Here is a 16950-nt window from a genome sequence, read left to right on the forward strand (position 1 = left end):
TGGATAATTTGAACTCATTATTTCACCAGTTCTCTGTGAGAAATTATTCCGTCATAGTGAAATTCAGTGGGTTTTTTTTCTCCTTGCTTTGATGGAACAGATAAGGGAATTTGGAATTAGGAAAAACAGTGGTGGCCATGCATACCCAGATGAAACCCATTCTGCTGCACCTCAATCACCACATCGCTTGTTGACGATGCCAGCTGCAACAACTGCGGCAGGTGTGTATGAACACAACACACCACTTCCCCATGCTCAGGTACGACAGATGCCGTTCTCGAACACGTGCCGCTAGCTCCGATCCTTGGAGAGCCTTGAGCGAAACAAACAACATTACCAGAGAATATAAAGCTGCCCAGTCTCACCTTGTGTTTGCAACACATGGGACACAATGTGCAAGCCCACATGGGAAAAGAGAGATTAATCTATTACAGAGGGGAGGTTGGCACTGTACAGGGAGCAAGGTCATTCCCAAACACTGGCTACATTGTGTTTAGTGACAGAGATGTGAGAAACTGTAGACCTGTCAGGGAGAGAAGGAGAAATGTAGCAACAGCCAGAGCTCTACGTTATATACAGAGGCTGCTAAATTCAATCTAGGTTTAGGCTTTTTTCATACAGTGCCTGTTTGGAGCTGGTGCCTGTTCGGAACTTGCTGCTTGCTTGGTTCCCAGTATATTTTTCCACAACTTTTTGTTGTGAATTCTCACAAACATGTGACACAAGATGCAGTTATAAAACGCTATAGTATTGCTGCTTGCAGCGTTGTTTGGGTGGCGTGACTGTTCGAAACTTTCTCAAGAAAGCACCTCACCCTTCTTCATAATCAGAAAAGACATGGAAATCTCACTTTTTACAATATGGGACCTTTAAAAAGGTATTTTAATATACATCAATAGACTTCATTCTACTGCCATCATGTTATGCATCTTTGTGGTAGAGAAGGGCTATAAAGTCAAGTACAGAAAACCAATTTGTTAGCACATGCATATGTGAATTCATGATCTCAGTATGGTTGGAATGCACACACTCTGGTTACAAATACTGAAAATTCACATTTGCTATAACAGTTTGGTTTGACACTGATTATTTCCAAACAACATGACAATAACAATGAGTTGAATTGCTAGGGAGAGAGAGAGTGTCAGGTAACGTGTATAAAATGTGTATGTTTGTGCGGGTGTGTACTGTATGCGTGCGAGTGTGGCAGAGAGAGCGATATCATCCCCCAACAGTACCACAAGAGCATTTATTGTGGCACCCGAGGCTATACCTACTCGTTTACAGGGGGGAAGACAGGTTAATGAAAAACTATTGATTCTACCCTCTGTATCCCCGGAGATGAGGGGAAGTAACACTTATACTTCCGAACTTTGTTATACTCTTCTTTTGGCGGCCCGGTCATTCCGTGGCCACTGCGTGTCTTTGGGGACTGGGAGAACAGAGGGGGGATCCATGTGTGCAGTGATGCCGTCATCGGCATTTAGCGAGAGAATAAAGGGAGGACAATGAAGGTGAGGAGGAAGAGAGGGAGCGGTCAACCCTGGCCCAGCTCCTCTTCCCTCATTCAGACAAAGAGATAAGGAGAGAGAATGAAAGAGGGGTCCTTTAGTCAGGAGAGAAGCTCAGTCTCATTTACTCTATTTCACTCAGAGCAGCCAGACTGTGGATAACAGGTGTAGAGTAGAGCCAATAGCTAGCCCTTCTACATATATTAAATATCAGCACCTCTGTAATGGATATGATGCATCACTACACTGGTTGTCTATGGGAATTCCTTTTTGTGTTTCCAAAAGTAATGTTAAAGGGACACATAAAGCTCAATTTACTCGTCATTGGCAGTACTACTCAGTCAGTGTTGTGGTTGAGTCATCAACTGTCGAGTCTGAGTCAAGTCTCGAGTCACCAGTGTTCGAGTCCGAGTCCAGGTCCGAGTCACCAAAGAAGAATCTGAGTTACCATTACCTGAGTTTGAGTCTGAGTCGAGTCACCAGTCCAGAGAACAGTGACTCGAGTCTGAGTCCAGGACTCAAGAACTCCATTACTGCCTATTACACATACAAGTAGTCAGAAACTTCATCCAACTTCCAAGTCCTATTTCATGAATGCTCAAGTCCGATATCATAAATCCTTGAGTCCAAGTCCTAGTCATCAGTGTGTGAGTCCAAGTCAAGAGTCCAGGCAATAGCGACTTCAATCGGACTCAAGTAATCCATCACTGTACTCATTCGCCTACATACGAAACAGTTGTATATGTATGTCTTCGGTGGCTTTAGATTTTCTTCATGTAACGTCTGAGAAAATAACCCTGATGATGTCATCATCGGTCTGGGCTCGAAGACTATAAATATTTAATGTGTTACAAACTCTTACAATTTACAATCTCTTGCAAATCCTTCAACTTTATGTGTTTAAAAGTGCTTTAAGTGCAATAGTAAAACACTGGAGTACTCCTTCAAAGCTAAAAACTGAAATGCAAGAATGTGCATTGACGCAGAAATTGCTGATAAACCCCCCAAAAACAATTGATGCCAGGGTTATGTTAAACCCGAGCTATACACACTCACAGATTGGCCCCTATACACTGTGCGATAACAATCTTGCAGGTTCATCGCATGTCATACTGTGTGAGATGGGTCTAATAAAATATTGGTTGCAATCTCTGGCAGACAGTCAGATTGTGTGTATGCCCTGCAGACTGCAGTGCTTCAATGAAAACAGGAAAAATGGCATTAACTCCTGCTATCATTTTGCACCGCTCTCATGTTTTTTTGTTTTACTTTGAATGGCTCATGCAATGTTGGGATGAAATACACTTATTGTGAATTATCCCATGCCATATTATAATTGTTTTTTTTTTTTTGCAGACATTTGATGTATGCTAGCAGTAGTTTTGAGAATTTGGTAATGAATTTCTGACACATCAGAATTTGACGCAGGCTGTCTTTGGTCACCAAAGCTCTTAATCAACTGCTGGTGCATGTGTCTCCTATTACAACCTAGAACTACCATTTGGATTACATTTTCTAGCCAGTAACACCCCACAATTGTACAGTGTATAATTTCTACGTCTTTAGCTGGTGGTCTTATATGACTATAGCCCAGGGGGTTAAACCAACGTTCTATAGGCCACCTAAAAGGATGACAGAGATCAATGACTGTGGGGCAGGGACTCTACCTCCCCTTTCCACCTTCATGTGTGGTCTCTCTGGAGCCTGGAGGTCTTGCTGTGGGCCCATACTGGGAGTCAGTGAAGGGAGAAATTGTCACCCGTCAGCAATCAAACAAAATCAGCTACTGCCAGGAAAACATCACGGTGTTACATTTTGATCCTCCCTTGTCTGTTAAAAAAACGCATTGAGCCCATAAATCAGACAGTAGATAATAACTAAAGAATGTGTCAGGGGAAGGAATACATTGGTAATACCCTCACTTCCCTCTGTATCTGTTAATAAGATATCCTTCTTTGAAGACTTTACCCACTGACTGCAACAGTGGAGCTGCTTGGTGGAAGACTAGGTTTGTTCTGTTCAGTCCAGTTGCTTTGGTGTAAATAAGTGAATACATTAACTACACCTTCATTTTTTTCAGATGAGACATTTTATTCAGAAGCATTATTTCAGTTTTCCAAATTGCCCTCCACAAACATTAATTGAGACACTTCTCACTTTAGACCCTGATCAGAAAAGGATTATTTCATACATCTATGACTCTATGGTGTTGGTCAGCTCAGTTTTCCCTGTCATACTAGAGAAGCATGGGAGCAGGATTTGGGGCTTAACATTGATGATGAACAATGGGGCAATATTCTTGATCTTGTTCATAAATCTTCTATTTTCTTATGTATACATAAAATTCACACCATAGATATACAGTATATACCTAAACTATACCCCAATGTCCAAGATGTCTGTAACAGATGTCAATCCCCTGCAAATCTTGTGCATGCCACAAACTGACAAACTATTGGTCCACAAATATTCTATCTATCTATCTATCTATCTATCTATCTATCTATCTATCTATCTATCTATCTATCTATCTATATATATAACAAAATCAACAATGTTGTAATAGCTCCAAATCCCCTCTCGGCCATTTTTTGGTATCCTAACAGGGCTTTTCGGTAGAAATAAAAATGTGAGCATGGTATTTCTATTTCTATTTTCTATTTCTGTTACTTTGGGAACCTGTAACTCATGTGAATACTCAATAAAACACCTTTAAAAAAACAACAAAATACATCTATATCTGATATTTTCAGATGTGTAGCCAAATCAGAGCGAGTCACATGATACATCATCATGACAGCATAAAATGTTCTTCTTGAACCATATGTGTGCTCTTCATGTATAAAGTGCTCTTCCTTTGCATTGTTCTGTTGTTTCCACTGGAGATAATTGAGGATTATTTCTGCAGGTCACTTCAGTGTTGATCTTGTTGAAATTAGAGCTCAGGTACTTGAGAGGGGCTCCCTCTCTGTTCTCTACAATTACAGCTATGAGAGGGTAACAAAGCAATTCCACATCGCACAAACACTCACTCACACACCTGGTAATTTACATGCAGATTGCTTAATGCACCTTCATTTCCTTGTAGTTGAGCCTTAACTGATGCCGTCCTAATGTCCAATGTCAGTTAAAAAATGTTCTTGGCATTTCTCTCTCATGTCTGTCCAGATATGAGGCTATACAGCAGCCGATTAGCTTAGTACTGGGCACAGACTGCAAACGGTGGGAAACAGCTAGCCTGCTCTGTCCAAAATTTAAAAAAATCCACCTACCAGCACCTCTAACACTCACTGATTAGCTTTATATACAGTCTTAGCATCACATAGAAGTTGCCAGGCAACAAGCATTGACTCCCAGACGTTACTGTGCCTGGTTAAGAAATAGTAACATAACTCCTTTGTGGTGGTAAAACCACTTTGACTTTTGAAGGGATTTTACAAACACTCAGAAAGAAAGCAGAAAAGCATACTGTATATCCGCAAATTTTCCTTTAACCTGAAACTAAATACTACTCCCAAAATAAGTGAAGACAGAGACAACAACATCTTTCTATATATCCTTCTGTTTTATGGACATCTGTGATGGGTTATAAGCAACACAATGTTAAATAGGGTTTTACAATGTGATACTTTTGGACTGAAATTGCATACTTTGTCCTCAGTATTCAAAACAGCTTTCCAAAGAATTTTATGATCAGCCTTGTGGGAAAGAATCTGAAACTGCATTCAGCTGACACGTCATGGGACAGTCAAATTCTCCAAATTGAGATTAGCAGCTATTTAGTTGATTGATTGTAGGTGAATTAAAATAAATATTGCATAGCGGTCTCACAAAAATAAATGTGTATATATATACACACACACACACACTTTTAGTTATCACTTACAATCAAGGCATGGCTCATCCCCCGCCTCAAGGCTACACTGCGTCTACAACAGTATAATCAGTGGCCCTCTTTCACACTCATATACTCGTACTCCAAAAAAACTTGTGGAGCTCACCAAATCTAATGTGAGAGAGCTTATTGACACTGGAAGCACTGGAAGGTTGCAGAGTCCAAACACGATTTCCTTTGTTGTTATTTCAAATCATAGCATTCTGCCTCTGGGTGTGGAGAGAACTATACAGTCTGAAGCGTAATGATATAGGAACCGCTAGACAAAAGCTCGGGAAGTATGGAGCTAAATCAGGGCCAAATGTTTTGTTAATTTGAAAAAAAAATATATATATATATATATATATATATATATATATATATAAAAACTAAAGCTTGAAATTTAAAATTTAAGTTTTGGTCTAAAACTTGAAAAATAAAACCATGTATTCAAACTAAAAATAAGTGCACCAATTTTTCTTTGTTTGAATAAAATTTTGATTAAATTCTGGAATTATTTTGAATAAATTATTAATTTTCATTTTTCACTTTTATATTTGTTTTCAGTTCCACATTTCATGTTTTCACATTCAAAACTTATTTTTTTTTACGGCTTCAAATCTTTTTTTTCAGTTTCAGATCGGTTTTTTTCAGTTTCAGACTTTTGGCCCTGATTTTGCGTAGATGGCGTGGCTTCAACTCAGAGGGGCGTGGAATTATGAGTGACAGCCTAACAAAGAAGGCAGAAGACTCTCCTCAGTCATGTTGCCTTCAGGAAATTGTGTTACTGTGAGAACTATGACTGAATGCTTTCTATCCACCATATACGTGTGATTTTTACTAAATAAACTGATGCTGGTGACAAAGTTCCATTTAAAAAAACTGTTTTGGACAACACGTGGTACCAATTACACTATAAGAGCAATAAACTGTGCCAAATTGTGCAGTTCAGCAGGAACAATGACTTCTCCCACTTCCACGTACGACTTTGAATGTAGCACCACAGTATTCACTCGGCAGTCAGCATGGCGTCCGCTCCGCCAAGGCAACCCTGGCGCCAGCGCACAGGTAAGACATGTGAAAGATATTAGCATTTTTGAATAGATACTTTGGGACATTATCCCCGCAGTGGCATTTTTTTGTCATTAACACATAAAGAGAAAATAGGTGGACAGCTGGACAAAGCTGGAAATGAAGCATTGCAGCCACTGTCGAGTTATGGTCATTCTGACAAACAGAGGTTAACAAAGACACTACACGTTAAAGTCAAAAAACTTGAGCTGGACACTGAAATTAGTGTAAAAACACCAGCTAGTGTGAAGCTAACATTAGTTAATGCTAACTTTAGTGCTAACAATGCTTAATTTCCAGCTTTGTCCAGCTGTCCACCTATTTTCTCTTTATGTGTTAATGACAAAAAAATGCCACTGCAGGGATAATGTCCCAAAGTATCTATTCAAAAATGCTAATATCTTTCACGTCTTACCTGTGCGCTGGCGCCAGGGTTGCCTTGGTGGAGCGGACGCCATGCTGACTGCCAAGTGAATACTGTGGTGCATACATTTAAAGTCGTACGTGGAAGTGGGAGAAGTCATTGTTCCTGCTGAACTGCACAATCTGGCACAGTTTATTGCTCTTATAGTGTAATTGGTACCACGTGTTGTCCAAAACAGTTTTTTAAATGGAACTTTGTCACTTGCATGACACTTGTGTCATGTGGATGCAACAACAGTGTTGTTGTCATTACTTAGAATTCCTCATGGGGGAGACAGAAACTTTTCCACTTTTTTAACTTAATTCAATAAGAATAACTGTTGACTCATAGTAGTGTGGCTCAACGGATGTACATTGCTGCGATGAAGCCTGATGCTCCCCTTCCGTTAGCAATTTTGCAAGGGCACCTACATCTGGGGCTTGCATCTAGGATGGTTGTGATTGGTTTAAAGAAATACAAACAAGCCAGAGCTCCCAGAATAGATGTGCCAATGTGATATCATGACTTCGCGTAATCATACATGCCACTTTCCTAAAGCCAAGTGACAAATGTCTATGCACAGGCACTTTCTAAAGCCGCTAGGCTACGTGTTATCGCGAGGCTACGGTTGGGTTTAGGAACGTCACACGCAGGTTGGGTTTAGGAAAAGAACAAACGTGGAAAAGAAACATCACACATGGGACACAAAGTCACACACAGGACGCGATCCCCGCTCTCCTGGGTGAAAGTCCTGGGTTTTACCCATCCACCACCCCCGACCAACCTCTCTACGCAGATTTATGGCCTTTCATACTACTCGCTACTGCGTCAATTCACACGCAATCGCAAGGTAATGTAAGTCAATGGAGGCCAAACGGCGTTGATAAACATGCTAAAAAAAAAAAAAAGAGTATGCGTCTTGATAATGCGCCAATAATGGTGTACAAATTGGCGTGTCATACAAACACCACTTCATGAGATCAGTCTGGATGTGCAGTGTAGCCAGACCATACTCCAGCCCTGACACAGCGCTGTGGCAAGAGGTCTGGCAATGTGACGCTAACTGAAATGAAAAAGAACATTTCATGGAGATTGAATTGACTGTTGTGCCTTCATCGCTCGCTTGTGTAACGCTAGCCATCTTCAGCTGCTTTGGTCATCTTCTGATGTTTTCTGCATCTTAGAAACATTTCAAATATTAGACTTTCCTCCTCTATGAAAAAACCATAGACAGTATATAAACTGGACCAACAGATCCCGTGTCTCTGAATGGAGACCAGTGAAGGATATTAGAAGCACTTTTCCGGTGAGCGCTGAGCGTTACTGAGCAGCCTCCAACTGAGAGAGACGACGTAAATGTGACGTGAGCAACCTGTCTGAAAGTTGGAAGTCTTCTGGTAGCTGTGCCAAGAGAAATCTCAATCATTCCCAATCTAGCAGAGACGGAGAGCGTAGGTATATGTAAGGAGACAACATAGGCACAGGCTAATTATTGATCACTAAAATGCTAGTTAACATTAGTAATTAAATTTAAACAGCTAATGTAAGTCCAAACTGCCTGCGAGCTTCTCCTGTACTATACGGTAATTCCTCTAATATGCGACAATAAGTTGCTCAATCTTTAGCCTTTTTTTTACAAAACCGTCTGCTACGGAGCCATAACGTGAGATACAAGGTAATGGAGCCTTTTATACATTGTTGTGTTTCTTTAGAAATAAACAATGGACAAATAGAGTCTTTAAACGCTTCAGATGTAAAGTTATTCGCTGTCAAAGTGACGTCAAAATGAATGGCAATGCTAACGGCGGGTGAGTGTTTGTTAGCATCAAAATGGCGCCATAGAATCTACGGGTTGTTGACAGACGCTTACCCCCTTGGAAAAAACTGGAAACTGGCTCACCTGTCAACTGGAATATTGTAACTTTCTCTAATCTCTTTCCCGTTTACAGTTCATTCTCAGCCACCAGACTTTAACTACAACAAAGAGATAAGACCCTACAGTATTTCACAGATCCAGGCATCCCTTCACTGGCTACCTGTTGTTTTACTGATTCTTCATTTATTTCTTTAAATAAGATATCAGCCAGTTCATCAACCTTTTCCTATATAATGTATATGATGCTCTTTATTTGATGTTCATTTTCTAACAGAAGTATGCATGAATAATTCAGTAGTAGTAGTTGTATCATCCTGGAGCGTTTTAGTGCAATCAATATACATAGAATATGTCAATGTTTTGCGGTTAAATATTAAAACACACAAACACACATGCAACATCACACAGATGCAAATTGTTCTGCTATATGTTGCCAGGGTTACAAATATTTAGATTTTATGATAAATACCACTCAGATACCTAAGCAATGCAGCCTTCTTTTCTTATTGTTATATTGTACATATTTGTCTAGGTTATTGTGTCTTTTACATTTGTTTATTTCCTTTTAATATGTTTATATGCACCAACCACCAAGGCGTGTGTGTGCTTGTGTGTGCGTGCGTGCGTGCATACATACTTATATACATACATACATACATACATAGACAGTACATCCATACAGATCTCTATATCTTATAAGCATTTTCTAGAGAAATGTATATATGTCAGAGAGGAGGAGGTGAACATAAATTGAGCTCATTATTATAGGTTGCATGTGGGAGGAGAAGCCTCCGGTCAGAGGTCTGTGTTGAGCTTTCTGTAGCGGCTGTCTAATCTACCATCACCTCCCTTAAACAGCATGTGCACAGCTCAATGCCAACACTGCATCCTTGAATGTGTGACTCTTGTAGAATGGATAGAAGACCGAAAAGAAATAGAACGGATGAGAAGCAGGGAGAAGAGGAGGGGACGGGCAAAGAAATGATTTAAATGACGATTAGATTTGTAACACCAAAAGGCTCCTCATTAGCATAACTTCAAAACCTCGCCGCTCCAGTCTTAAAAATACAAACGTGCTTTGAGTCTCCCCGTGAATCACCTCACGCTCTGCAATAGTTCTGTTTTTCTATTTGTTATGAGGCAACGAGATGTGTGGGTGAGAGGCAGGAAAGGAACAAGGAAGGATTCCAGCAAACACCCCTCCCTATGCCTCCACACACACACACACACACACACACACACACACACACCTTCCTTATCTCAGTGGGGCCAAACTGTGGGACATCCTGATCTTTGGTTTATTAAAAGCCGCCTTGTGTGCTATCTGTGAGGCAGACCAGTCATACCAATTAACATTCCAGTACAGTGTTTCTGCAGCCTGAGAACAGGAGGCTGAACTCCCTTCCTTCCTCTGATATGATGATGAAATGATACTTGGGTTTCAAATATACAATAATAAGAAGCATGAAGGTAGCAGGTTGTATCTGGAGCCGACACAGGCAGAGTCAGCATTTATTCTGGCCCGGCTTCACTGGCTCGTTCCGTCTACAAAGAAACAGTAAAAAAGAGAAACAGATGGAGCTAGACCTACTGGTACAAGTTTGAAAAGAGACCAAGAAAAAGCAACAAACTCATTCACACGTTTGTTTCTACAGACATCTGTGTGTTTACTTTTACACCGCATGCCTCATATGCTAAATGAAGTGGGTGACTGACTGATATAAGTCATTTCATCAAATAATTCATAAAGTAATTCAGTCAGTCAGTTTGACCCACCTCTAATATGATCAATACAATGTTTGTATTCTTACACCGTTAAAGATTTTTATATTTTGTATATTAATAACAGATTAAATGACTAAGTGTATGTCAAGGGTGTTACTTGTAAGATAAACCCACAGAGAATCATTTTTTTTTCTTTTTTTGGGGGATTTTTGTTGCTGGGGAAAGTTAACAGAGTGTGTTGCGTGGCACCACACCAACACCATTATCATTGTTTAGTAATCATGATCATGAACTGTCTCCTATCCTATGTTCAAGGGATTCTGGAGAAGAAAAGCAAACTTAGGTTGCTTTGCACTTCAGTTTTGCATAAAGGGGATTTCCTTTGTGTGTGTCCAAACATTAATAATTTCTAGGCTTGAATACTTGTGATTTCTACAGATAATGTTCAATTGAATATATAATAAACAGTAGGGAAGGGAAGGACAGATATTTCTCCGTTCTCAGCTGAGATGAACAGCATAGCGCTGCTGTGTTTTACCATTGCACTTTACACTGCATAAATTAGCCTAGCGGTTAGCAGAGTTTTGGTGTGCTTGTAGTTTAATCCGACAAATACGTTGCTTCTTCACCGCAGTAAGAAAAAAATCCATATCATCACAGCCCTAATTGGGGGTTTATTTCCCTTTAGACATACAACTAATGAGTACATTAGTAGTGGTGTATAACATGGAGGAGCTAAGATTGGGAGCCATTCAAAGAAGGCAACTTGATTTTCTGTGGCGGTTCTAGACCATTTCTATTGACTATTGGCTGGGGCCACATGCGATTTTAGGGGTACCAAATATATTAAGCACAAGTGTTACTCACCACCAACCCTCCACAGATTTGGTTCTACAAAAGACTAACGATACACATGACAATAAACAAAAATATTTGCCAGTTAGGTGGGCCTGAGGGGGGGTCAAGGCTTAATATTACAGGGGCACTGGCCACCCTTGCCCCCCCCCAGAACTGCCCCTGTTTAGTTTCCCTCATTGTAGCTGAAAAAGAACAAAGCAATCTAGAGGCACTCTGAATTCCCAGTGTCTCTCTCTTGTGTTCTCATATCATGTTTGTCATTTTTGTAATGACAGGCTGAATGAAAAATGCAGCGTTAAAAAAGAATTAGCAGGTCTCTGAAGAGCTGTAGCTATAACAGTGAATCCATATAAAGGGAAGGCTGTGCCGTCAAAAAAGGTTACAGACTTTGTATAATGAATTTTAAGGATGAAATTGGAATTTGGGATCGTCTCACATGTTCTCTCGGAAGGCAGAACACAAACAGGTTCAGACTAATCTGCAAGCTTTCAAGATACAAGTTTCATGAATACCATTCAGAGAACCTATCACTGATCTACAGCTACTCAGTAGTACATGTGAAGCTCATTAGTGTATGTTTGAAGTCTGACTACAAGAAGAAATAAAAAATACAAAGTGGAGTGTCACCAAAACAACCTTTAACTTTGCAGACTACCTGCTGGGACCGTTAATGAAAATCTAAACTACACTATATGTGTTAATGATGCACTGAGAACTATAATGCTACCCCAAAAATTGTACCACAGCCCCCCCTCCCTCTATCGGCGTGTGTGTGATGCAGTGGGTGTGTGGTCCCCATCAGGGAGGCGTGAGGCATGAAGGACGGCCAGCCGTACACACCACACAGGAGATCCCCAGATTAGTCACGCTCGCCGGTTCTGTGCCGCTGCCCCCCTCTGTCGCATCACCGCCACGCATCCAAATACAGTCTCAAAACACCACAGCAAGGGCAACGCTGCACTATCTGCCATCATAAACAGCAAGCTTTGCGACAGCGTGGGGCAGTAGCCAATTATGACAGTGTATTACATTTAAATTGCTAAAATACCATAGCAACCAATGTGTATGAAGCATATAAGAAGTACTCAGCAATGGAAAATATATTTTTTTATACCAGTCCATATCCTAAATGTTTTCTTGACCAACAGCTGTCTGTGGAGCTGCACAGCAACATTTGGGAAGTGTCAAATGAGTTTAGAATTAGTCATTGTATAACTTAAGTTCATATATTTCATTCTGCATATATTCTACTGTAGTGATGACATTCAGACACTAAGACATATAAGACAGATATACAGTATATTAATGCAAAAACTGTAAACATGTGTATACAGCTTTACAACTTTAGTAATAGCTGTGTCAGCAGGATTATTCATCAGCCACTAGATCATTAAAGAGACTCTGCACACCTGTTTCTATCTCCAAAATATTACTAGCACAATGTGATGCATTTTCCATCCAAAGCCATCAGTCTGCCACCTTTATCAGCTGACACCAAGTCCCACATACATCATATTTAGCACCAAAACATTGATCACAGAGTCTGACAAAAGTTTGCAATATTCTTCAAACAGCCATAAGCACGCATAAGGGAGTATGAACTGTCTTACCATAAAACGTTCTTTCTGGCCAGTTTCTGTGGTCCAGGACTCCGACCAGAGTGCATAACGCTAAAAGCTAATTATGCACTCTGAGCTAACAGGGAGTTTCCTACTTGAGATAGTGAACATTTTCCACAAAGTAATTTAGCTCTAGGTGTAGTTTAATGCATAAACTCGTCTTGTTGATCACCCTGTAAGTTCTAAGTCATTCTGGTTCGTTGCGCTGCCAGGACAGGATTTAATAAGTATTAATTATCAGCCACACCAGATCATTAAAGAGGCTCTGCACACCTGCTTGTGATTTTTCTGTCTCCAAAATATAACGGGCACAGCGTGATGCATTTTTCATCCAAAGCCATCCGTCTGCCACCTCTATCTGCTGACACCAAGTCCCACACACATCACATTAAATCACCAAAACATTGATCACAGAGTCTGACAAAAGCCATAGGCATGCATTAACAGTATGAACTGTCTTACCTTAAAACAGGTGCTTCTTTCTGACCACTTTCTATCCATTGTCTTATTGACATAGCTATTAGTTTATTTATTATTGGGGGGGGGGGATAATAAATATTTTCTATCTATAGCTGCAGTTTAAGGCACAAAAGCAACTCGTCATGTTGATCTCCCTGTAAATTGTTACATTCTCATTCTGGGTGTTGTGCGCACATCCCACAATAGAGTTGCTCAGACTTTTAATACACTCTCGATCTGCTGGAAAATTCCAGCTGTATTGTGTTTACTGCGACCCATTTTCTATATCTGTCTAACTGATTTGTCCTGCTTTATTATTACTGTGGTTACTATGGGCAGGAGTGACTGTGGAAACGCAACACCCCTAAAGAAAGAAGAAATTAGAAACTCAGTCAGGGTGGGCAATGACCTTTTTTTGCCAGCGGACCAAGAATCCAAACTCTACATACCAATGCTACAGAAGGAAAGCTCAGGGGAATCACTGACACTGCAACACAGTAAAAGAAAGTGTGGCAACGTCTTAAACCGGAGACAGCAGTCCTGCTGGGATGGCACCATCATTTGTGACCATTTAATAAAACAGCCAGCATTGGCCCCCACAAAGCACCACCGCTGGAGATAAGTGCACATTCTCTCCCCACGACTCTGGAGGATGTCATTATTACTGAGAGCAGCTGTAAACATACGCCTCAATGCTATACAATATAATTCTACTGAAAGGGGCAGTTGGTCCCAAGGCATTTCTATAGTCGTCTGTGGTAGGTTGACTGTGCAGCAAATACACAGGAACCCGACCACATCCATGTCTGGAGCCTCCGCAAATATCATCTTTACGACAGCCACACCTACAGTACAGCTCCACTCTCCTTTTGTTTACGGACGTCAAACCTCTTTTGCACTGTACGTGCTTTGCCGCAGATGTAATGTTGGAAATGGCATGTTACGAGTAGGGTGAGACTCATTACTGTAGTAAATGCAGCCAGAAAGAACTTGAAGGCTTTATCATTACAGCCTGTAATTTCCTAAAAAGACTGCAAGTGTGACTGTGGACTGGAGTTGACTGCATGGCTGCAAACCCATTTCACCCTCTGTCTGCACCAATTTACAGTGCCAGATCCAGTCATAAAAAAAGCACTTCTCACTTGGTGTACATTAACTTATTAAAGTCATTTTCCCTGGGCCATTAATATGCCCTCAGCGACAAAAAATGATAAACAGTGGCCTCAGGCCTCATTCTGACAATAAATGAATCAGAATGACTGATAAACTATTTTAAACACTTCCTCAAGCTCAGAGACTGGATGACAAGAAATCATTTCAAAAGGTGACATAGCCTAAATGTCACTTGGTAGCAATTCTTTTGTGGAATTGTTGTTATTAATCATGTGCAACGTAAGAAAGCTTTTTTGCACACCTCTTTTGTCGGGCCGGTGCGTAGGATATGATCAAAAGTAGCAGATCAAAAGCTTAGAGAAGAGTCCCGCACACTGACCATTACGAAAGCAATAATTTATTTAGAAAAATTCAACGTTTCGGTCCCAAATTATTGCTTGCGTAATGGTCAGTGTGCGGGACTCTTCTCTAAGTTATTAGTCATGTAAAAAATGTTATGTGAAAAAGGCAGGAAGGGGACCAAGATAAATTCAATGAGTGTGTATCTGCACTATAAAAAAAAAAATTAAAAAAAGAGTTTGATGAACTTTAATACGTTCTCTTCCATCTTAATTATTTGGAAATCAGGCCATTGCGGATCACCAGGCTGTATGCCAGCGGTCCCTCTTCCTTCAAATGAAAAGAAATCACTGGCTTCTCAAAGGTTCAAGTGAGAGAAAGAGAAACCGAGAGAGGGAATATAGTATTGAGAAAGCTGGGGGTCCATGGCTCTGGGCGGGCCTGTTGGCCCTTATGAGACAGTCTGTGTGACTCCTGGCTGAGGCTGCCTTATTAAAACTCTTATGCACAGTCAACACCACTGTCAGGAAAAGTAACTCCAAAAACTTTTTGGAACAATTTTCATTTCCATTCAGCTGAAGAGCAAAACAGAGCTGAGCCAACTTATAATGTTTGCCATTTGGTGAACACTTTTATCCAAAATAGCACAAGACTGAGAACATGAGTTTAAACACTGAGCTTAGGTTTGGAGAGGTCATATTAGTCCACACAACGAATGCATGCACAGTGACAGTCAACCATAATTGGCCCCTTGCCGGTGGATTAATATCCATTCCCACTCTATTAAAATGGCCTTTCTCATTGAGGCTCCAGAGAGTTAATTAAACCAAAGCCATTTTGGAAGGCCAAGGATTCAGGAATAAAATGGCATGGGCTTGAGAGGCGGGGCACGTGGATGAATAACTGCCCTGTCCTTATGTCGGTGCATTTAACCTTCTCTGACTAGCATTTACTTGGTAAGGGTTACAGGCTGAACCTGTTGTTCCCTGAAATGTGCTGCAGGTGTTGGGAAGGCTGATGGGAACATGATATATAACTGAAGGGGTGCTGCTTAAGTTTTTCTGAGAGAGGGCACACTGCACAAAAATCTCCCTGGTAAGAACATGCCATTCAGCTGTAATCACACACACACACACACACACACACACACAACAATCAAATGTGTGTGTTGGCTGCTGGTAACAAGAGGTTAAAGTTCACAACATTATTATTTTGATATTATCCATATAATATGGACACAAGAAGGCGATGCCTAAACTTTCAGAGAGTAAAACAGAAGATATTGCTAAAGTTAACATTACTCATCAGAAAACTGTATAAGATTCAAATAATTATATTTTTCAATCACAACCTTACTTGTGCAAAGGACAACTCTCAGCAGATCTAAGGAAAGGAATAAAAAATTGCTTTGATCAATAATTTACACAGGATCTAATTCAAAAGGTTCTCAAACATCATCCACAGAGGGACTTCTGGCTGAACTGTAGGTTTCTTGCGGAGCAACTGAGTGTGTGTGTCCGTGTGTCCACAGGTGGCCCCTTATCACCACCTTGATGAATCATAAAGGTTTTTTAGGGCTTACGAGAGGTAGAAAGTCAGATATGAAATCATCAACAAACTAACAACATTTACATTTTTAGCTGTAGACTTGAAAAAAAATGTTAACAGGAAGTGAGGCATTACCCATGTTTCTGTCCCAGCAGCTCTGGCTCTCAGGGGAATAGTAGAAAAGGCACCAACCAGAGAGAGAATCATAGCCCGAGGGGGCTGGTGGAGTCAGGTTAATCTCCCGTACCAGTGCTTTCAATAACTGCATGTCAGAGCCTGGCTGTCTTCACCATTTTTGTGTGAATTGTTTTGCAACTCTTTAAATCTTCCCCTCATGCCAAGTTTTAAAGCCGATATCTCATCCGAGGCCAGGCCGTAACTCCTGGTTGAGGTGCGCAGATGCAGCTCTGGTGATGTGCTGCTCCCTGAAGAACAGCCAGCGCAGTAGCTCAGTCCCATTAAAGAAAGAAACAAAAACAAAAACTACACGACCGAGACAGAAACAAAACATGACCTGGAGTCGGGATCCACTTCTTCGTCAGCCAAACTACGCA

The 16950-nt window shown here is 40.7% G+C and overlaps 1 protein-coding gene across 16 annotated transcripts in view; it reads right to left on the reverse strand.

Moving 5' to 3' along the window:
- The window catches only part of arvcfb (ARVCF delta catenin family member b), a 269067-nt gene that overhangs the window by 197846 nt on the left and 54271 nt on the right, over nt 1–16950 (reverse strand). The window contains exon 1 of one of the 16 annotated variants that reach the window (XM_035995530.1): nt 16532–16551. The exons of the other annotated variants lie outside the window; for them this stretch is intronic. The gene's annotated coding sequence lies outside the window, so the exon portion shown is untranslated. Of the gene's footprint in view, nt 1–16531; nt 16552–16950 lie in introns of those variants that run through there. 16 annotated transcript variants of the gene reach the window in all.

This window comes from Sander lucioperca, chromosome 2 (genome assembly GCF_008315115.2).
Source record: "Sander lucioperca isolate FBNREF2018 chromosome 2, SLUC_FBN_1.2, whole genome shotgun sequence".
In the NCBI taxonomy this organism is placed as follows: Eukaryota; Metazoa; Chordata; class Actinopteri; order Perciformes; family Percidae; genus Sander; species Sander lucioperca.